At 38.0% G+C, this 23,771-nt stretch overlaps 1 protein-coding gene across 8 annotated transcripts in view; it reads left to right on the plus strand.

Moving 5' to 3' along the window:
* The first annotated feature begins 5,862 nt into the window (after window positions 1–5,862).
* The window catches only part of LOC149068329 (uncharacterized), a 79,629-nt gene continuing 61,720 nt past the window's right edge, over window positions 5,863–23,771 (plus strand). For 3 of the 8 annotated variants that reach the window (XM_089251836.1, XM_089251835.1, XM_089251830.1), the window contains exons 1-3: window positions 5,865–6,289; window positions 9,944–10,023; window positions 13,557–13,632. The gene's annotated coding sequence lies outside the window, so the exon portion shown is untranslated. The other 5 variants (XR_016195225.1, XM_089251833.1, XM_089251831.1 and 2 more) reach the window with 5 other exon arrangements.

The raw sequence follows: 23,771 nt of genomic DNA on the forward strand, positions 1-23,771 counted from the left end.
CTCCATGGTGGAGGAGGCGACACCAGGGACCCACTCAGGAGATAATCCAGACTGGTCAATAGACGAGTCGAGTATGTAGACCGAAATTTTAATGACGAAGAAGATTCGGAGAACCCGTGGGAATAAAAGGTTTTGGAATACTCTCGGAACTTGCTGTAGGGGACCAGCGTCATTGTTTCGCAGCCATCGTTGTGATCACCCAGAAATTGTTTGTCGCACTCGTATGTAACTTCCCAGGGAAAAAGGTCAGAGGGCCCAGCTGGCCACATTGGAAATGGCCACTATGGCATCAACAATTGAATTTGATTTTTTCTTGCCGCACTGAAATAACCCGCAGACGATTTGATGTTCTTTTATTGTTTCTGTTCTATATTTTTATGTGGCACTGATATATTTTTCCGCACACGGCTCTTGATACGCTGAAGAGCCAAAAAACTGGTACACCTGCCTAATATCGTGTAGGCCCCCGCGAGCCCGTAGAAGTGCCACAACACGACGTGGCATGGACTCGACTAATGTCTGAAGTAGTGCTGGAGGTAATTGACACCATCAATCCTGCAGGGCTGTCCATAAATCCGTAGGAGTAAGAGGGGGTGGAGATCTCTTCTGAACAGCACGTTGCAAGGCATCCCATATATGTTCAATAATGTTCATGTCTGGGATTTAGGTGGCCAGCGTAAGTGTCTAAAGTCAGAAGATTGTTCCTGGAGCCACTTTGTAGCAATTCTGGACGTGTGGGGTGTCCTGCTGAAGTTGTCCAAGTCCGTCGGAATGGACATGAATGGGTGCAGGTGATCAGACAGGATGCTTACGTAACTGTCAGAGTCGTATCTAGACTAGACGTATCAGGGGTCCCATATCACGCCAACTGCACACGCCCCATACCACCACAGAGCCTCCACCAGCTTGAACAGTCCCCTGTTGACATGTAGGGTCCATGGATTCATGAGGTTGTCTCCATACCCGTACACGTCCATCAGCTCGAAGCAATTGGAACCGAGACTCGTCAGACCAGGCAACGTGTTTCCAGTCCTCAACATTCCAATGTCGGTGTTGTCGGGCCCAGGCGAGGCGTAAAGCTTTGTGTCGTGCAGTCATTAAGGGTACACGAGTAGGCCTTTGGCTCCGAAAGCCCATATCGATGATGTTTCGTTGAATGGTTCGCACGCTGACACTTGTTGATGGCCCAGCATTGAAATCTGCTGCAATTTGCGGAAGGGTTGCACGTCTGTCACGTTTAATGATTCTCGTCAGTCGTCGTTGGTCTCGTTCTTGTATGACCTTTTTCCGGCCGCAGCGATGTCGTAGATTTAATTTTTTTACCTGATTCCCGATATTCACGGCACACTCGTGAAATGGTCGTACGTGAAAATCAAATTTCATCGCTACCTCGGAGATGCTATGTCCCATCTCTCGTGCGCCGACTATAACACCACGTTCAAACTCACTTAAATCTCGATAACCTGCCATTGTAGCAGCAGTAACCGATCTAACAATTATGCCAGACACTTGTTGTGTTATATAGGCGTTGTCGACCACAGCGCCGTACTCTGATTGGTTCCATATCTCTTTATTTGCATACGCATGCCTGCACCAGTTTTTTTGGCTCTTCAGTTTATATTGCATCTGATTGTTGCACTCGAATGTAACTTCCCAGGGGAGAAGTTATTGGCCATTGGAATTAACCGGCCGCATTGGAAAAAGAGGCAGATAGGCCCACCCTCCCCCATGTAATTTGTTCCCTATTCGGTGCTATGGCATCAATAATCGAATTTTATCGTCGCACATGCATTACCGGCGCACAATTTGGTTTTGTTTCATAGTTTGCACATATTTTTTCTGTTGTAACTGTCGCATTTTCTGATATGACTCGTGCATTATTCTATGCACGATTCTTTTGAAAATTGTAACTATGACTTTCGCACTCTCATGTCCATTCCCAGGAAAAAGAAAGCCAGGAGGCCCACCGGCCCCCTGTAATGTGCCCCCTATTCGGTGCTATGGCATCAACAATCGAATTTTTCGTCGCACATGCATAAGAGGCGCACGATTTGGTATTGTTTTACAGTTTGCATATGTTCTTTTATTGTAACTGTCACATTTTCTTGACGTGGCACACGTACATTTTTCTTCACATGATTCTTTGGCAAATTGTAAAATTGACTGTTGCATGGAATGTAGAGGAAACAGGTGCATTGACCTGTGGACCAACCTGGAAAGAGGCGATGCCCTGCCGGCATTGGAGGCTTCGGTCCGACAACTAGTAGGGAAAGGAGGCCCAAGAGCCCAGCCGGCTCCCTCGGGAAAAAAAGGCTTCATCACCGGCCCCTACAGCTAAATATTTTAGGCTTTAAGCCGGGTTTTCCTAGGAGCAGGTTTCTACAGCGCGTGTTGCGTGAAAACATTGATTGGTCAAAATACCTGAAAGAAACCTGAATTTCAGGTTTTCAACCAATCAGCGTTTTCGCGCTGCACACGACGCAGAAATTCTACTCCTAGGAAAACCCGGCTTTAGGCGCGAATCATTTTCCTTTCCCCCCCCCCCCCCACTTAAACATGGAAGGTGGAATTTTATAATTGCCGTTCATGGGTTTTGATAATTGATGATAATGTAATTATTCATTTATTTACATTAAAGAACAACTTCTTCGAATTTGTGTCAGATGTCTCGTCAAGTATGGACTGTAATCAAAAATTTTAGTTTTTCAATATTTTCTCAAGATTATATGAAGCCCTCAGGAATAAAACCCTGTATAAATAAAGAAGACGGCGAACATCTTAGAGTGGTCACTAGCGCATGTTCACGATATCTACAGACAAAATGTTCGGAAGCCCGTATTCTGTTCCCGGATTGGTTAATTTAGTAGATGGTGGTCAGGCCTGGAAATTTATCGTTGGCGACAAAATAATAACGTTAGCAAACATCCTAACATAAATACCACGGGAAAAAAATACTTGAAGCGGAATAGGAAATATTGAAAAGAAAAGCCCCCCCCCCCCCTTTTCATCGGATTTTTTTGTGATATGAATATTAATTTCAAGAAATAATCATTTTTTTTTCATTTCATCGATTTTTCTCTTCCTTCTTTATTGTGTAAAAAGGCAAAAATATGTGGATATGCAAACGATGGAACAGATGCACCACGCTAGGAAAATACAAACACCTAGCATAATTAAGTTTTTTTACGTTTCTGCCGACCGGAAATGGTCCTATTCGGTTCACGCGGATTTATTAGTGCAGATTATATAAGAGGGGTGGGGGTTACTTAATGTCTGCTTTGCTCAAGGCCATGGTCCTCATATCCTGGAGCAGGGCTCCCTAGGCTGGGATCTTTCACGGGCCCCTATGTGAAAAATTTATAACGTGAAAAATACTGAGAAGTGTCCCAGGCCATCTCGTCCATATTCCTGGGCCCCAGGGCTGGAGATCTGTCAGCCCCAACCTCGTGTGGGCCATGCCCAGGGCCCTTGCAAAAGTTGGTTCCTGAGGTGTATACCCCGAGCAGGGCCGCAACTAGATATTTTGTCATCCGGGGCAAGCCAGCATTTTGATGAAGAGCCCCTTGATGTAGAAGAAACAGTTAAAAGGTGAATTCGGCGCCCCCTTCTGGTTCAGCGCCCGGGGCACTAGACCCACCTGCCCCCCCAGTTGCGGCCATGGCCACCACATCCTGGAGCAGAGCCCCTAGGCTGGGATCCTTTACGGCCCCCCTCCCGGTCAGACTTTACACGGGTCCTTCTATAGTTAATTTATAGCGTGAAAAAGCAAAAAATTATGAGAATTGTCTCGGGCCCCAGAGCTAGAGCCCTGTCAGACCCGCCCATGTGGGGGCCTTGGTTGCGGCCCTGAGATCCCAGCCGTAAGCATATATATATAATATATGAATTGACGTCATCGTGTTCCCTCAGATGTTCAAGTCTGTATCCGCCTATGCTGGTGACCCATGTCCACCCACAATTACGAGTCTGACAGAGCTCAGGATGATTCTTTTAACTTTTTTATATTTTTCACAGAACAAATTTACTGTGGGGATGGGACGCCAAAGATCCCAGTTGAAGGACGTGGGGTAACCTACACATTTTTTGTGTAAGTTACCGTAAATGTCATAAATCCGGTGATTATGGACCATCATGGCCCCCACAGCGTGAAGCAAGGCCCTACGCTGGGATATTTTGTGGGCCCGCAGATCAAACTTTTCATGGGCCCTTCAACAGCGAATTTGTAGCATGAAGAGAAATGATTGGAAATGATATGTCTTACACGGGTGGAACAGTGTCATCTTAACACAAACTCACCCGAGCCTGGCAGTATCTTCAAATTTTCTTTAGTGTACATGTAAATTCATAGGCAGACCATTTTTAGTCAGGTAGGATCTCAGAAAAATCTTGGCCAGACATCTACCCGCGTCTCAGGTAACTGTTTAAGATCTGAAGTTCTCTTAAATAGTCAGAAAATTTTTCTGCGGGAAGAGAGAGAAATCTACCCCTTTCGATCCCACCCCCCATTGGCCTTGCTTTGACTACACCCAGCATAATGTTAATTCTTGAAATGGTTTCCAATTGGGTTGTTGAACAGCACTCTTGGGTTCTAGCAAGCAACAGGCGAGATGAGTTTTAAATCATTAATCTATAGGGAAATTCAAAGGCATCTCGTTACAGCCTTCGCTCCTCTTGGACCATTTCATCACCCCCTCAGAAGTTATTGGTTGACAAGGAGGAAAAAATTTAAAGTTTGGGAAACTGGGCTGATCACTTCTCCATGGTGTCAGAAGTGTTTCAATCATGTGGGTTATTGTCTTGAGCTTCACATAGGAAATTTTTTATTTCTGAATCGATTCTGGAATTATTTATTTTGATAATTCAGGATTCTCATCAATTTTGGAATTATCTCTATCATTAATTCTGAATTTTCGATTAGTTTTGGAATAATTTCTTAATTAAATTTTAGATTTCTTTCATTCATTCTTAGAATTATTTCTTTCATTTATTTTAGAACTATTTCCTTCATTTATTCTAGAATTATTTCTTTTATAAATTCCGAAATTACAGTATTTATTTCTTCTTGCATAAATTCTGAAATTACTTTTTTCAGAAGTAAAGAGGGGCCTTATACATAGGGTGACCATACGTCCCGTATTTCAAGGGACAGTCCCGGTATTTTCTGTTTTTTTGGCCGTCCCGACTTTTTGGCAAAAGTGTCCCGGTTTTTCCCGTATTTTACACGAAGCCAACTTGAATTTTTATTCTTTATTGAAGTCAAAGATTGACATTATTTTTCAACTTATAAATTATTTTACGATAATTACAACTATATATGAGAATATTAATCTCCCACATTTGATTGAACGTTTGTCTTTCGTGGAATACATTGTAATCCACTGCAATTTGCATCATTTCCCGCCATTGGGATTTTTCCGTAATTTCAACAATATTTGGCAACTTTGTTTGGATTTGGCGTTGTTTTTGGCGATAATTGGCGATGTCCCGTATTTGGAAACGCAATGTCCCGTATTTCTCTCGAGGAAATATGGTCAGCTTACTTATACAGGACCTACCTTTAAGGGGGGGGGGGGTACAGGGTAAAATATTTCCTCTCATCACAAGCTTTCAAAAAACATTTTAAATTTACAGAAATTAATGAAAACAGTACAGATATTTTTATACAATATTTCATTAAAATTATTTGAATTTAAATTTTTAAATTCAATTTTCATTTCTTGGAGGTCACGAGGGGGGGAGGGGTATACATTATACAATATATTATTATATCCCCCACCCGCATATCTCTCGAGAATGGGGAGGGCAGCCCCTTGGTTAATAACGGTACTAATCTAGAAGGTTTTGGTCCAGTTTAATTGATTTTGCTGACAAGTGGGGTTGGGGAGGGGTAAAATCCCATAAAATTTTGCTTAAGTAATACTTGAACGGTCTATAGTTACGGCCCAACCACTTCCTTCTGGAACTATTTTAACTTTTCTCCAGCTCGGAAGGTTTCAATCTGTTGTTTACACTTCTCTTACAGTGTTTACGCCGCTAAATTTACGGTTCGAGAGTAACTCATTCCCGCTACTCTGTGATTGGTCGAGTTCAGTAGGGAATGTCGGATTTTTAGCCGCTAGTGAGTGGTCTGTGGATGATTCAGTGTTATTGTTTGTGTTGTATGTCTGTCATTCTTAACTTCAGCTTTTCTCAACCGAAATCAGTGCAAACTCATCGCAATCAATCGATTAACGCATTTTTTTCCCCCCACTGGGGAAAAAGTTTCCAACTTCATTATATTACAGGACAGGTGAGCCATCTTAACCCGATGCTTCCTAGGATTAGGTTTTTTGCGCCGCGCGCGCATATGTGTGTGTGAACCGAATTGGACTATTTTGCGTCGGCAGAAACGTGTTACATAATCATGCTTCGCGCGTGTTTTCCTAGCTTGGCGCATGAGGGCGACTATATATTATATGGCCCTGGCTGGCATCAGCTATTCTGTCGTCTGCATGCATTAGGCATTAGTCTTTATAGGGAAGGGAAGGAAAACACAACCACAAAATGAAGGGAGGGAAGCACCAGAGGGAGTGAGTGGGCGGCGTGTCGCGCTGGGCGATTCACGTTGCACACGCGGCACAGAAAAGCTGCTCCTAAGAAAGCCCGGCTTTAATTGGTTCCTAGAGTGTGTTCGTAAGCAGAGGTGAATTTGTGTGGTTTTTCCTCCGCCTGTGGGGGGGGGGGGGGCTACACAAAGTTTACCTCCCTGCGCCTGCTCTTGTCGAGTTTTCCTGTAACCACTGTTTTGGTCAATCCGATGCTCAAACACACTCTGTCAATCATTTGGTCACTGACCGACTTGGTTCTCCTCAGTCTTTAGGTCACTTGCTGACCTCACTCGCTCAATTAATCACTCACTATCTCAGCAGATCAGTCATTCACTACATCACAAGATCTCTCACTCGTTTGCTCGCTCACTTGTGTTGAATTGTTTGTCAGTGAATTATCCATAAATTGCTCCAGTATACGAACTGGCGCTTGTGCAGGTATGATGGTGCAGGGTTATTTCGAAAAAAGAAACTACAGCTGGAAAACCACTGCCTGATGAACAATTATTATTTTTATTGCCAGACCTGAGTTGGCGCTATTACCTATGGTTACCAGCCGAATGATAAGAACATCAAATAATGTTTAAAAATGTACCAGAGGATGGTGTTGGTGACGTATCACTGTTTTGGCATGATTGAACATACATGCTTGTCAAGCTTGCAGTTATGTGTGTGCGTGCGTAGTCACCTTACGGCACGTGATTTTAATGCCATCGGGTATTTACACTGAAATAAAATATGCCATCATTCAAAAGACTTGAAATTTAAACAGAATGGGAACGATGACAGGTCCCCCATTTCATGAGTATCATCAGTAGCCGCCACATCTATTTCCTATGGTTCTTTTCACTTTTTTATTTTTATTGTTGCATATTTTGCTATTTTTATGTGATGGAGCATATTTTCAAAATTTTAAGGTATTTTGTCGCATGTTTCATAATTTTGGATAAAAAGTAAATTTTTTCCCTTGCTGTTCCGATTCCGCTTCAGACTGGGTTTTTTTATTCCTGCCTCCGATAAGAGCTCTCTTCCCTGTTATTCACAAACATATCCCCCTCCACCAACCTGGGCCATTTATGACAATTTATTAAAGAGTCAAACCCACTGAACAACAGAAATATGAACGCCAACTGATAATCTTTACAACCGTTTTGAAAATCATGCACAAGCACAGTGGATGTAAATTGTATCATTTAGGGCTAGGATTTTTATGCACCAAAAATGAAACACCGCCACTGATTGGCCAAAAAACATGAATTTCAGGTTATCCGGCAACGGCATTGTACCCCTGGAGCATAAAATATCTTGCCCTTCTTGTACATTAGTGCGTGGCTGAAAATAGATTAATCATCTGAAACAGTGATGGTAACTTATGGGAAATTTTTAATATTCGAGGGAAAAATTAGCTAGAATTGGTCCACATGGGAAATTTAGCATTTGTGGAAAATTTTGAAACTAAAATCAAATTGAAACGAATCAAACTAAAGAATTATTTCGAATTTTTTTTAAAACTTTGTGCAATGCTTTTCTGGAGCTAAATACTGTCGATGCTCATTTTTATGAACCTGTACGGACAGGAAAAATACAAATTATAGTTCATGAATGCGAAAGACGTTTAAAAAAAATGTTATATTGTTTAGGACCAGAAAATTAGTTCGTAAAAACTTACAGTTCATAAAATGTAGGTTTTTACGAAAAACTAGGTGTTTTACTAAAACATCAACATTGACTGTTCTTCACTAGATATTTGTACTGATAGGTGGCAGCATGTTGGTTCTGAATTTGAGGGGAAAACTTAACTGTGAAAAATAAAGATATAGTGATTTTCCAATACTCCTAGTCATTACTCGTACGCGAGATTTTCTCAGGGTTTACGTTTTTCCTGCACAATAACACTATAATCTTGTCTTGGGGGGGGGGGGCATTACAACCCCAAAACCACCCTTTTGCATATGCCAATGCTTGCCAATTTTCGCTCATGCACTAAGTAATGGTTTAAAATAGTCTCGACTGCATCAAAACTTCTCATTATCATATTGTTTTACTAAAACTAATGCTATCTGAGATAGGAATGAAAATTTTTTTAGAATGTATATTTTTTGCTTTATGGGACATATTTGCAGGTTTTTTTAAGGGCATAAATGAATTTTTATAGGGCATAAAAATCCTAGCCCTAATCATTAATGTCAAAGCCCCCAAAATCTATGCCAGCCAAGCACAGATCCAAAAGAGGGTAATCACCTCTCCCAAAGAGCCAAAACATAATTGGGGAAATTGATGTCCTGCAAAATACGGGATGATTCAACGAACCTAAATAATAAATTGCCCCTCCCAACACTTCTTCTGGGACCCGTACCTGATGCTAGCTGGATGCAATTCGTAGTTCTCAGCCAAATTCATGGTTCTATAAATACATAAATTACAGCTGTAGAGGTGCACAACCCAAGCCACTGTGGGCCGAATGCAGCCTGTGAAAGTTGTCCTGGTAGAAAAGTATTGACACATACAACACGTTAAACGTAGAAAAATACGGAAAATCTATATCCACTCAGGATATTGACAGTTATCGAAATGTCATTCAAGGACTAGTAGAGGGACATAGCCAAAGTTGACCACAGACAAACTGATGAATCTCCATTGTGTGCAACGGCAATAGCTTATGAATGGGCTCTCGTCTGAGGAAGAAAAAAACTAATCGCTCACTTTAAATGAGATTAAAAAGATGTATAAAATGTTTTGGAAAATTTTGTAGAAAAGAATCCCACCCAAGTAAAGCTGTAGCAGAGTGCGGGCAATGAATTTGGCCAATGACAATGCGATTTTCCATTTCCTCAAAATTTAAAAATGAGGCCAGAGCAAGTGTCATTGGACAGATTCTTTTTCAAAGTCACACTAAAAGAATAAATTCACAGACAACTGTGAGACTAAGTTGTCTTGAACGATAGTCCTCCTTTTTCTCGTCGTATAGAGCAGTGCTTTCCAACCTTTTTGATGTCGCAGACCCCTGTCAAGGTCAGTACTCCACTGCTTCTTCACAATTTCTATATATCCCCCTTCTTGTAAAATACAAAATGTAGTGGTTTTTTTAAAAATAATTTGCATATCATAAAAATTGACTAAATTACAATTTCACACCGTAAAATTTGTTATTCATTGCCACTGTAGTAAGTTACATGAGAGCAGACCCCTTGCAAATTACTCGTGAAACCCTTGGGAAAAAAAGGTTGGGAAACTGGTACAGAGTAAATTAATTTGTAAGAATTATTTTATTGTAATTAAGATTATTGCAATGTATTATTCATTATAATTTTGTTATATTACACTATATATTAAAAAAACTGTTTTCTTTGTTCCAGGTGTAACATGTAGAAGTTGTGATTTCTATGATGGCTTAGCCTGGATATGATGATAATTTCTCACAAACTTTTCTTCTATGGTGAGGGGATTGATATTTGTTAATTGGTCATTTACTTTATTTGGCTGATTGGAGTATTAAAAATTATACAGGAAAAAGAACTTTTCTCACTGATAATAATTTCAATAACTGCAAATAAGTTTTAGACTGTATACATCAGGTATCTAGACCATGGTTGGGTGTTCGACATGACAATCGTCAAAAATTTAACTCTTTAATGCCCAGAGAGAAGACCTGCAAGGTTCATGAAAATCCCGAGATTTTTGTGTTTGAAGTGGACTTGTCCAAATGTAGACCACTTTCCCTCTCCCCACCCTTTCGTCATGAGTTTCTATTCATGCAATCCTTTGCATTGACGTTCATCCTTTCATTTCAATGGATTTTTTTTTAGAGATAATTTGTCCACTGAAAACACCCATTCTCTCCCACCCCCCCCCCCCTCCAGAGTATTATCTCTTTGTAAAATACATTGAGTACAGTTATCTTTCTGTAATACTCCAGTATTTAAAATCCCATTGATAGGGTGCTCCAATTGTCTCTTTGGTTCCCTCCTCTGACATGAACTTTGTTCTTCTCTCCCTGTTGTTAACAAAAGCATCCAAAACATACCCATACCCCCTATTTAAGCCGTCTTCGACTGTTTGCATGTACGGCCATCTTCGGGCGTCTTGGGCAGTAAAGAGTTTAACTATCAAAAACTGGTTCATACCATCAAAAATCTAAAGGAATGCTTTTGGATAATGTTTTGAACATAATAGGTATATAACGTGATGAAAATCTTACCCTTTTTTTGCATATTATAATATTTCATTTTTAAACATTAATTTATTATAGTAATTAAAACAAAATATTTATCAATTTGTAATTTTGAATTTTTTGACATACAAAGAATCTGAAACCACAATAATATATAATTTTATGGTCCATTCTTCTATCTAAACTACCCATTCCCTACGTTCAATTTACTAAGCAAAATAAAGCTGTTTATTCAAAATATGTGGGATAGGAGATCACAAGGTTAGGTTTTTGAGTTTAAGTATTAAAACAGGCAAAAGTTTATTGTCAATGTTATGCTTCTTACTTTAGCACTAGGAATAAATTTATAAGAGCTTTTCTTAAGCATATGTAATCAGCACTGCCAAATTAAAGGGCATTTTAGTCCTACAATCTAGTATTTTGATTGCTAGCTATATTCTAATTAATGTTATGCATAATAAGGGTATCGTTTTAGGTGTCAGTGATTATCTAGATAATTCAATAACAGAAACCAACATTACGTATGTGGCGTAAGAACTTTTTAACCATCTATCTGTCATAAAAAGAGTCCAGCGGATGGTTTATATCAATACACATATGTAAGCAGTTGAAAAAATTTTGGAAAGTTGAGAATCTCATCTTGAATTTAGGAATATCAAATAGTCCCACAGTTTCTCCTGCAAATTCTATGTCATGCTCTATTCAAATTGCATATTTTATATGAAAAAATACACATATTGTCCAAAATAATTCTGTAGAGAGCAGAAAATTATTTTACAATCATATTAAGTATTTATTCTTTGTATAATATAGTCAATTTCCAACATTCTATGGAATCAGTATGTGTATTTTCAATGGGAATTTTCTTATTCAAAAACAATATTTAAGGTTATTTGTCAACCTTATATATTTAATATATAGGGTTATTTATATTTAAGGTTTTTGTGATAGTTTTTTGACGTGGCAGTTTAAACCGTCAAAAACCTGCCAACCCTAATCTAGAACATTTAACAGAAAATAAAATTTGAATTAAAATAAAATTTTAAACTTAAAAAATAATGAGACTTTTTCCATTTGCACTTCATCTTAATGTTTTTAACTCCAAAAAATGATTGCTAATATATTTTTGTGATGTGTTCACCCTTATGTACATGTTCCAAGTCGAGAACCCAAGACTGAACAGAGAGCGACATCATCCTCAAATAAGTCACCATCTGGTGGCAGTGTGAGCAACTGTGAGCTTTGGCCTTAGTTAGATCCGACAGTCCATGTACGGTCCCGTTCGGTGCACGCGAGCTCTGAGGAAAGACTGAGATATTCATTGCCTTTGTAGTCTAGTGGTCTAGGGCGCTCACCCAACTAATGAGAGGACATGGGTTTGATTCCTCATGAAGGAAGTTGAATTTTCTCTTTTCTAAATTCATCTTCGCATCAGCCAGCTGTTAAAAGCCTTCGTATGAGAGCACCCATGCCTTCTTTGAATTTTTTGAAATGAGTGTGGAGAATGTAATGTGCCATTTGCGTACAGATTTTTTATGATTTTCCACAAGCTCAAGATGGTTTTCAGTTCGGCAGTTACCTCAGAACCCATTAAGCATGTGTGAATAGATGTAGTCCAACTTCTTTATTGGTCTTTGACTTCTTTAGGAAGTTATTTGTATTTATTCCACATTTTTTACTATAATTGCAGTACATATATATGACACATCACATTCCCCACGCTCATCCCAAAACATTTGAAGAAATCGCAGGTGCTCTCATCAAAAAGAGCACCTTCACCAAAGAGTTCTCGACTTGGAGCATCTATATAAGAGAGAACACATAGAAAATATCTTGGAAATTATTTTTGGCAAGCAAAAAAGGGAAATCAAATATGAAGCGCATATGGCAACTAAGATGGAAAAGTTCCATTATTTTTGAATTTCTAATTTTATTTTCTCTGAAGTGTCCAGATACGCGACTTTTATTCCAAAAGTTATAGCTGAAAAATATTTTCAGTGCAAAAAGTTATTTTTTTGTCCTTTCCAGTCACCCAATGGTAAATGACCAGTTCTGAAATATTGATCCCCTCACCACAAAAGCAAAGTTTAAAGCAAAAGAAATTGCTGTATTCAGTGGTTATTTTTGTTTTAAACCATTGGGAAATGTGGTCCACTCTAATCAAGAACAAAAATTGTATTACATAGTGTCTGAGGCTTTCATGGCCAGTGTTCAATGATTTACAAACAGTTTCCGGACTATTAGACCATGGTTTAAGGCATTTTCTTCCTGACATTTCGCCCACATCTGTGGCAGGCATCTTCTGAGGTCAAACGGACGTAGGTGTCCACAACAAGCAGAGACCTACAACCTGACTTTGTCACAGAGACCTACGTCTGTTTAGCCTCAGAAGAAGTCTGCCACAGATGTGGCAGAACAACAGGAAGAAAATGCTTAAGACCATGTCCTAATAGCCTGGAAACTGCTTATAAATCATTGTGTTATTGATCGAATGCCGTTTTCAGTAGCAATTTTTTTGTGAACGAATAATTTTGAAATGAATGATCAGAGTTTCTATTATTTTCTATGGGAAATTTGATTCTATATTTATGAGTGATTTGAATAAGCATGTTTACGGAACAAGTTTTGCTCACTAAGTTTTAAGTTACTCTATATCTATGGAAGTATCACCTCTTTGGGTCGGTCAGATAGTGTTTATTTTTGTAATTATCTTTTTGTCTTGTCTAACGGAAGTTCCACTGTATTATAATACAAATGCTGTAAATGTAATTTGTTAACAGTTTATTAATTATTCACAGAGTGAAGCAACCTATGCACTTTATCTTTGAAAAGTATCATTGCTGGAATTACTCAAGTTCCCATAATTTCTTGTGGGTAAGTTTGCTTTTATATACAAATGTTTTAGATTACGAGCACGTTTATGCACAAATCATGATCTTGAACTGAAGCTTTCTCCAATATATTTTTAAAACATGATGAAAAATATGCTCATCACAGTAAATGTGTTTAATCCATTTAAGCATAATTGCGAACCATTTTGATAAGTTTGCTTAAATTTATCAATTTTAACTGATGATGATAACCCAAGCATCATTGATAAACATGAGGAATCTCATGCTAAATTTATTATATTTGCCGATTATTATGCATAATTACTATTTCATATTGGTAATTATAAGTTTACCATGATAAGATTTATAATATTTTGTTGACTGTACTTGTGCGAGTTAGAGTCTGAACTGGATATATTGAACTCTGATTTGAAGAATTTTCCCCAAAATCCCCCCATATATATAAACTTTTATTAGACATATTACGTAACATAGGCGTATGCAGAATTTTCTCAAGGGGGGAAAGAGGGTTTCAATTTTTTTTCTTCTCAAGGAGGGGCGGGTTTAAGTTTTTTCCTGCACAATAATCTGGGCTTGAGTGGAGGGAGGTTAGAACCCCAAAACCCCTCCCTTTGCGTATGCCAATGCTCTGTAATAAGACTTTGGTATAGCAGACTCCTATTTAACAAGTTTTACTATCACATCCCGATATAATGGACTTTCATTTACCAAATTCTAAGATTTAATGTTTTCTACAGGGTGATCCAAAAGTCATGCAATCCATTCTAAAATATTTGATTTTTTTAAATGTTATCAAGAAATAAACCAAAAAAACTATATTAATTCAAAGGAATCAACATTTGTGGATACAAAAACAAAGTTTTTTCAAAACGTTTCAGAATGAAAACCTTTTGCTTGAATGCAAGTGCATATTCTTTTTGCCAGGTTTCTCACGACTTTTCTCTGTAAGCACACTCACTTTTTCAATCTCTGATTGAATGTTTTTCTTTTGTGCATCAATGAAATGGGGATTATTCTTGTGAATTTGCTTTCAGATGTCCCCACAGGAAAAATTCGGGGTGACAGGTCTAGTGATCTTGGTGACCACAATACTTTTGAAATAAGATGATCATTGAAAAATGTGTGGAGAAATCTATGGTCTCATTAGACGTATGGCAGGTTGCTCCATCCTGTTGCAAAAAACGTGAATTTTTATCCAACAGTGAAATGAATTAAACAATAATATTCTTTAACAGTTTGCTATCGACTCTTTCTTAAGAAAAGAAAAATTGGACCCATGCTATCCTATGGCACGAAATTGTACACCACACACCGATTTTGATTGAATGCAGACGCTTTTCATGATAGACATGGGAATTTTTGGTGCACAAAATTCTGATGTTTGATCTGATCTGGAACTTTCAACTCTTGTACACCTGAACATGATAGGCATTAAACTCCAATTTCTTCAGAGCTCTGTGACAGGGCCACAACTTGATGCTTGGTCACCTGGGGCAAGCGCAGATTTTGACGGCCCTTGTAATGTTGAAAAAGAGGTTTCAGAATGAAATTTGCACTCCCTCGGGTCTAGAGCCCGGGGCACGAGACCTGTCTGCTCCCCCCTAGTTGCGGCCCTGCTCTGTGAACAGTCTAATATTTTAACATTTTTCAGCTGTTCAACATTTTGTCCTTTAGTTCACTCATTCCATGCTGATTCAGTAGAAACGGACACCCATTTCACCTGCGGTCTTCAACATTACCAGTTTCTCAAAAATGGGGTACCAATTGGAAGATTGTTGTCTTATTGGACACAAAAACATTTGGGAATTCATTTTTGAGTGCCTCAATAATGTAACACTGCGAGACGCAGATGGTGTTACAGTTTCGGGCACCTCGACGGTCTCTCGGAATAATAGAGCCGCCGAGTTCCGAGAAGCAATTCTTCTGAGGAACCGCTGGTACCATCGGGCCTATATAAGGTGAAACGCTGCTAAAAACAGGGTTTTTTTCCCCGTAGTCGAATCGAGGTGAGAGAGAGAACGAGAGAGGGAATCTGGTGATGATTATGGAAGATCAGGACTGAGATGTGTCCGAAAGATTTGGTGGTGAGTGCCGTATCAATATAGTCTCAGAATTATCTCTCTCAGAAACTAAGTTTATTTTTATTTTTATAGAGATAATTAATCGTTTAACATTCGGCATGTCAAGTTCATATATTTGCGATGGTATTATATCATGTTAGATAAGTATCTCCTCTTTGAATAACTCTTGTTTTATTTGTTAATTTAATAAATTTTATTAACAAATAAAACAAGAGTTATTCAAAGAGGAGATCCTTATCCAACATGATATAATACCATCGCAAATATATGAACTTGACATGCCGAATGTTAAACGATTAATTATCTCTATAAAAATAAAAATAAACTTAGTTACTGAGAGAGATAATTCTGAGACTATATTGATACGGCACTCACCACCAAATCTTTCGGACACATCTCAGTCCTGATCTTCCATAATCATCACCAGATTCCCTCTCTCGTTCTCTCTCTCACCTCGATTCGACTACGGGGAAAAAGACCCTGTTTTTAGCAGCGTGTCAACTCGCCGGTTCCCTTCATGTCGGGGGCTCTATTATTTCGAGAGGCCATCGAGACGGCAGAAACTGTAACACCGTCTGTGTCTCGCAGTGTTACAATAACAGCGTCAAACGAATGACTTGAAAAATATTGTTCAATCATAAAAATTCTTTGTTTCTGACGAAAAACCATCTTGACTTGACCATACAACAAACAAAGAGCCACTGAGAGTATCAATGAGCATGGAAAATGAAAAAAAAAACTACTTTCAATCTTAAACAGTATCGTGCAACTGTCTATGAAGAAACTTTTCATTTACAATCAGTAGAATTTGAGAAATTAATTATTTTGTAATGGGTTGTGTGACTTTCAGATCACCCTGTACAAGTTCTTGTGCATATACTATCAGACCCCAATATAAAAAAAACTTTTATTTAACAAATTTGACATTCGGACCCTGATGTAAGGAAGTTCTATTTGACAAATTTTACAATTGTGCCCCGATATAATGAACACTTATTTAACAAATTTCACAATTGCACCTTAATTTTTTTCATATCATTTTATCAAATCATTACACTTTTTTTTAATCATTTATAACATTTACCCACACTAAGATATTATGTATAACTGTGGTTAGTACACATAATCGCCAGTAAAAGTGATAATTTCTAAGTATTTTTCAAATTTACTTATGACACTTGGGTATTATGAATAATCAGCAGTAAATTTACCTAACTTAGCAAGGCGAGATTGGCAATTATCCATAATAACTGTTATTATGTGTAATATCTGATTTATCACATTTATTGTTACATAGTCATTTAATCAACCTGTATGTTTGCGTATAGGTCATTCTCACAAAATTGACGTAAATCGTGTCCCAGCAGTTTATACATTAAACATATTTGGCATATACAAGTCTTTTTTCTGTCACTTTCTATTTATATTCCTGTTTCACAAGCCTGTAGCCAGAAATTTCGTTCGTGGGGGAGGGGAACCAAAGTGATAGAGCAATAGATTTGGCCATCTTTTTCCTTTTTTTGGTCATTTCCTCACATTTTCAAGGGACCAAACCCCCTTAGTTCCCCCCCCCCCCCCCCACTACGGCTTTGCTGTCTCAGACACCTCACAACTGTATTTACAGATTTTTTCATTTACCCCTTGAACATTTATTTTCACTGCTCACACATACAATTTCATGACGAGCTACACTCCTCATTTGATGTCAAGGGGTTAATAGTTTTTTTTTTTAATTTGCTCGAACAAATTTTCATTTGTTAAGGAAATGCCCTTCTCTCGGCTGTCCCGGGCCCATTCTTCAAATTTTGCAATGATAACATCCGAACAAAAATGTAACCCTATTTTCACTAATATATATTTTTAGGAGACGTATACTTAATTTCATATTTCATCCTTTTTTTTTTTACAATTTCAAAAAATTTTTAGGAATAGTTTATAACCAAATGAAAATGTTCCATAGTTTTTTTTTTTTCATTTGTGAAACATAAGTGGCAACTGGTGTTGCAAAATCTGAACCAATCAAATTTCGTGTTAAAAAGGTTAAGAAGAAGCCATTACTTGAACTTTCCTTCAAATGAATTAGGATTGGAGAAATTACTTCACATTCTAGAAAAAAAGATGCTGGTGTTTTAATTAAATGCCCTTCTCCTGACTAATTTTTTTGTGAGAGTTTTATACAGTCTACAGACATAAAATTTTTGGTAATAATCTTTTGAAAGGACAAGAACACATGTTAGCCCGTTCGGGGTTGAGGCCGTTCTCGTAAGTACGTAAGCGAATGCCATTCAATGATTTCAAATTGCGTTGTGTATATTTAAAGTATAATAACCCAGGCAAAGTTTACACAAAGTAGTCATACACGAGATGCTGGAAGTTAATTAGTTTATTTACACTCTAGTTAATTGAATTAATGCAACTTGTATTTTTCATGCCATATCATCATCCTTATTAAAAATTATTAATACATATTCCATTCAAGGATACTTAACAAAATCTTCGGTTGGCCCCCAAAACAATTAGGTTCTTGGCCCTGAACATTATATGACCCGTGATTTTCCATTACATCTCAGTTCGCCCCCAAAACAATTAATTACTAGTACCTACACTATATGTCACATATGGGAGAGAGAATATAATCCATGCATCACTCACCAGGTGAGACCCTTCTCCAGTCTTTAGCTTTAGCCCCTTAGACACTCATCGCAGCCAAGAAACGATTCCTCTGATTACAACTCTCGTCTTCACAAGTCATCTCTTTTTCAGTCTAGTTTCGTTACTGCCTTTCTAACTCTCCAATTCTCAATTCCCCCGTATCCAGATTTTCTCATCCCTTTAAGATTTCATTTCGGACGTCCCCCGTCCCTTGGAAAACTCCACCCATTTAATTTGATTTGATATTTTACCCATCATCTCTAAGTTTCTATTCGTTTCTTGAAGGTTTATTCATAAGATTGGCCACTGCCGATCCAACCCTAATTTCTTTGTCCAAGCGACTCTCCCTTCAGGACCCCGAGAACCCCAACGGCCATGGCCTAACCTTTAACCTACATCGAAGCTTCCCATGACTAACACTCGGCATTTTAGATCCTCTGTTATACTTTAATTGCACCCCCCTAATAAAGGGATTCTACTTCTACTTAAATGGCCGTCATCTATTCTCAATCTTGAAATTTGTCTATTCATTCGTTGGTCCCCTTTATTTTCTACGATTCCCGCTTTCTCTCCAAGAAAACACTCCTCGGACGATCCCTTTTGCCTAGGGCACCCCTGAAGTACAACCGACCAGATGCGTTGTGATGGTAACTAAAAGATTCCCTAATGAATGGCGATTGCCCCATCTATTTACATCGGTCTGTGATTGTATTTCTTTTAATTGGGACTATGTTCCCACCGCTTGGACAAAGCTTCTTCCATCGACATGACGCCGCTTACTTTAAACCCTCAAGAAACATGTCTACCATCCATAAACAACCATTCTTATTTACGTTCCTATTGTTCAATTATTTGTTTGCTGTACTATAGTATATCGGTTACTGTCGCCTGCTATCGGTGCCTGACCTACAGTTCTAAATAGTTAAATCCAAAAATCAAATTAAAATACTCCAAACTATCAATTTAAATATATCTGAAAATAATAATTTTAAATATTCCCTGTATTCTATATTTCTATTTTAACTAGCACAAGCTAGTTAACACACATATTTCTATCTTAAGAATTTGCCTTTTGAATTAATATCTGAAAAATATGTTTTGGATTAATAGTAACCTGATTACATTGGTAAACAAACAAACTATAGTTTATTTGATTTTTTTGCATGCAAAAGTGAGTACAAAACAAACATTTAAGTAACAGTGTATAAACATTTAAGTGGGACATCGCCATTCTCAAAGGAGACAGAACTGTTCTGAATAGGCACTCTGTAGGGGTGGCTTAAGCAAGGGTGCAAGGGGTGTGCTGCATCCAGGCAGCAGCCTAAGCTTCTGTTTATATATGTTGCAGCCAAAGTTCGAAGCGCAGCCAATTTGCGAAGTGGCCAAGAGTTTTGGCTAAAGTCTGAATTGTGCAAATGATTTGGACTTTGGCTGGCCATTTTACGAAGTGGCCGGAGATCCCTGGCCAAAGCTCGATATGCTGATGTAAGATGTCCCGGTAGGAGCCAAACCCATTTTTTTTAAATCTCCGTGTGAAACATTATATATAGCAGCTGTATTAGATTAGCTCCATGTGATGAGAGGGAAAAGTAAAATTTGAGAGAAAAAACTACAAAGTAATTATATAAACATACTAGCTATAATACCCGGCGCTGCCCGGGTTTTCTTCAATGAGGCTTTTTTGGATAACGTGATATCTCCCTCTCTTTTTCTTGAGGGACATACAAACCGTGTCCAAGTTAACCAATATGGCGACCTGCGCGATTCATGAAATAAACAAATATAGATTTACTCAGAAACGTAGAAATGAATATATATTTTTCTTTTTTTAAGGGGCGCTAGGTATTTCGATCCCCCCCCCCCCTGAACTTCAAGTTATCCATCTATCTGTTCCAGCTTCCAAAAATCCTTAGTTAAAGCTGTGGAATTTTTCGATGCACTTTTCACTGGCTCATAACTAATTTTAAAATATCCTAACCCACATGAATTTATGCAAATAAATATCAAAAGAGACAATATGGAGTCATTAATTTTCATACTTGAGAAGATATAAATGAAATCAATGATATTGCTCGAATATCCAACTCAAAAGTATAGGTTTAGCTAATTACTTCATATTTAATCTCTTGGGCTTCATATATCTCTAAGCGAACTGAATATTTCAAAAATCAAGAATTCAATACAATTTTTAAAATTATTGATGGGGCGGAAAATCCCACTAATTTCCGCATTTCTACAGTAAAATCGACAATTTTAGCACTGATTTCTATGAGGATCACCCTTTTCCTGACTCTCAAAGCGATGATGATGATGATTATGACGTCTATTCAAAAAGCCTCATTACTGAGAGTATATTGAAAATGTGGCAAACCATTATAAAGGCATAAACTATTATACATATACTAACAGGATTAAAGAAGTGACAAACCGTTGTAAAGGCATATACACGTCTGAAACGCATTGCTAGGGAACCACGGTAACCAAAGTAAACGTTCGGAAAGTGATTGTTGAGGCCCAAAAACCATTGTTGCCGGACAGTTTTTTGCCCATTTGGGGCATTTGCCCTGGGCTGACGAAATTTTAAAGTAGCCTATCGTTCAAATCGGGTCCCATTTGGTATATATGCAAAATTTGGCGACGATCGATCTAAAATTGTAGATTTGTATAGAGAACATACACACACACAGACAGAAAATCAATTTTATATATATAGATAGTTTTTCCTGCTACATTTTGGGGGGGGGGGAGGAAATTATTACCGCTTCGTGACTGCAGTTTGATGGGTTGCCATAACTGAAGTAGGCATAATTATCATGAAAAAATATGCCAACTTGGCAATGATCCAGAATCATGTCTTTTGTTATCAGATTTTGGCCAGTGATCACTGGCCAGGTCAATATTTAACAAAATTTACTGATTCTCAAAGTGGCTGGTCCCATAATTGGCCAATTTCAGGCTTTGGCAGTAGCATATACATAAATTTTTGGAATAATAAAAATCCACACACGACATCACACTCTGTGACTCTTTTGAGATATATCCTTATAATGGAAATGTTCAGAAAACTTGGGGAATTTGCATGCATGTGGTGTTCTTTTTCTCCCGATAAATTTCAACAGGAATGCAATTTTAACACTTGCAGATCAACCGTTTCGAAACGTGCTAGTGCGTTTGCGTTTCATGTTAGACCATGCATACTTTGATGGCAATTGTTTGTATTGGTGTGTACTCTCACTTCCTAAAGTTTTTCCCATCTCTTATAAATCATCCTGTATAGACAGTATAAATGCACATTTTAACATAACACAGAAGCATCGTCAGCTGAGTTCTCATGCAATCATAATCAGAATTGCTGCCATCCGAGCCTGATTAATTTACACCTGCCTCAGAATTTCTGCTTGAGATCAAATTCAACATGGCGGGTCAAGGCAAGGGAGGAGAGAAGAGACATCGTAAAGTTCTTCGCGATATAAGACAACCATAAATATCTTTTATGAGCATTGTATAACTTTTATGATATCATTTTTAATTGGGTTGCTGTATTTTAGAAATATGTGCCATCCATATCTGTTATGGGCATCTTTTTCTTAGCCACCTCATCAAGCATTTTGCCTGTTGTGGCCTTGTATTTTAATAAATGGGACACATTTTTAATGCAAATATCTTATCTTATATCATGGAAAAAAAACTTTGTAGAAAATGTTTTAAAGAAACCACAATCTGGTGACATGAACACTTACATAAAACTTCCGTTGGGAATCCTTGATGACTAATCCACCTGGAACTGCAATGAGTCACATGTAGAACTCTTTGTTATTAATAATTGTGGATGCTAATATGATGTATAGAATCAGAATTCATCTCATTTTAACTGTCTGTTGCTTACCATACTCAATAGTAATGTATATACAGAGTGGGCTTAAAAGCATCATAGGCCCCTGGGCCAAGTGATTTTCCTGAGGCCCTATTTAGCAAATTCTCGAAAAATTCAACCACTTTTCATTCTTCTGAGGCCCCTTTTCTCTTGAGGCCCCCGGGTCGTGCCCGGGTGGACCCATGCGTTAAGACGGCACTGTGTATATATACCTAATATGTACATTACCCTTGAGTATGGTAAGGGGTAATGTATATACTTAATATATGTATACTATACACACACAATATACAATCAATAACTTACTCAAATGATAATGTATCATTTTTATATATAAAAGAATATTTAATGAAACATCTTTTGAATTTTTTGAATGTTGTTTCTTGAATTATAAACTGGAGTCATATCTTTTATTGCAATGCCATCTGCTCACTGATTTGCGAATTCTCATTGATGAGCAGCTTGGGTTTTCTGAAAATTATTCAGCAGTGGTCAAAAAAGGGGAGGGTGCCGCTGTAGTGGTCGAGTGGTCATAGTGACAGACTCCCATCGCAGGGTCCCGGATTCGAACCTCACTGGCGCCACAGTGGTAGTCGGCTGAAGTTGGTTTTCTGTGGTTCCCAATTTCGAGGCGGGAATACGAGGCAATCTCCCTGTTAAAAAGTCTTGCTACAGGGAGCAACAGGCCTACGAACGGTACAAATACTCAATCATTACACTTCACGTCTAAAATATAGATGGCAGCACTGAAAAATCAAGCAAAAAAAAATAGATATACACTCAGACTTAGGTACACACACTTACACTCTTGGAACAACTCACTAAGTAGTAAATTGCCCATGGCAATAGACCTGAGTTGTGCTCATTTTGAAAGAAAGAAAGTGGTAAAAAAAGAAATAGAATGCAAGGTTTCATTCTTAAAAATAGTCTCTTCACGTTCTCCTTAAGTTATCCATCCACTTTTCCAGGCTTAGTTTGTGCTGGACTGGATTAATGGTGTAAGGTGTGAAGATCATACTTACAGAGGGACAGACTTGGTTGACAGGATGCACAGAGAAGAGCTACTTGTGCTCTTTTTGGCCAATAGGGCTTGAGCTATGAGCTACTTGATTAATATGGAAGTATTACACTGGGAATCCAAGTGGGAGGAATATGGTCAAAGTGCTTAAAATTTTTAATGGTATGGATAGAATCAGGGTATGCCGATTTAAATCACAAAATTTATATTTTGTTTTTTTCTTTACATAACTTCAGTAATATTGATCTAAAAGTAACCCCCAGTATGGTATGCATGTTACTGATATGTGGTAAAGTTCTTAATTAAAAGAAGTATAGAAGACCTTTGGGGTATAAATATAGATTTAATCCCTAGGTACAGTGCATAGAGAAAGCTGCTCTATTTCTAAATTTTCTGCGTGGGAAAAAATTGCAGAAAAATATAAGAAATTGAACTTAGCTAAACTGCATTATATTCAATGCATTGCCATGTGGTACTAGGGTTGCCCCTGATTAAAAAACAGAGCAATTATTTTTTTTGTATAAAGCCTTGAATTC

Source organism: Pholcus phalangioides, unplaced genomic scaffold (genome assembly GCF_987345545.1).
Source record: "Pholcus phalangioides strain wild (caught in Gottingen) unplaced genomic scaffold, Ppha-v1.0 ptg000027l_1, whole genome shotgun sequence".
NCBI lineage: Eukaryota > Metazoa > Arthropoda > Arachnida > Araneae > Pholcidae > Pholcus > Pholcus phalangioides.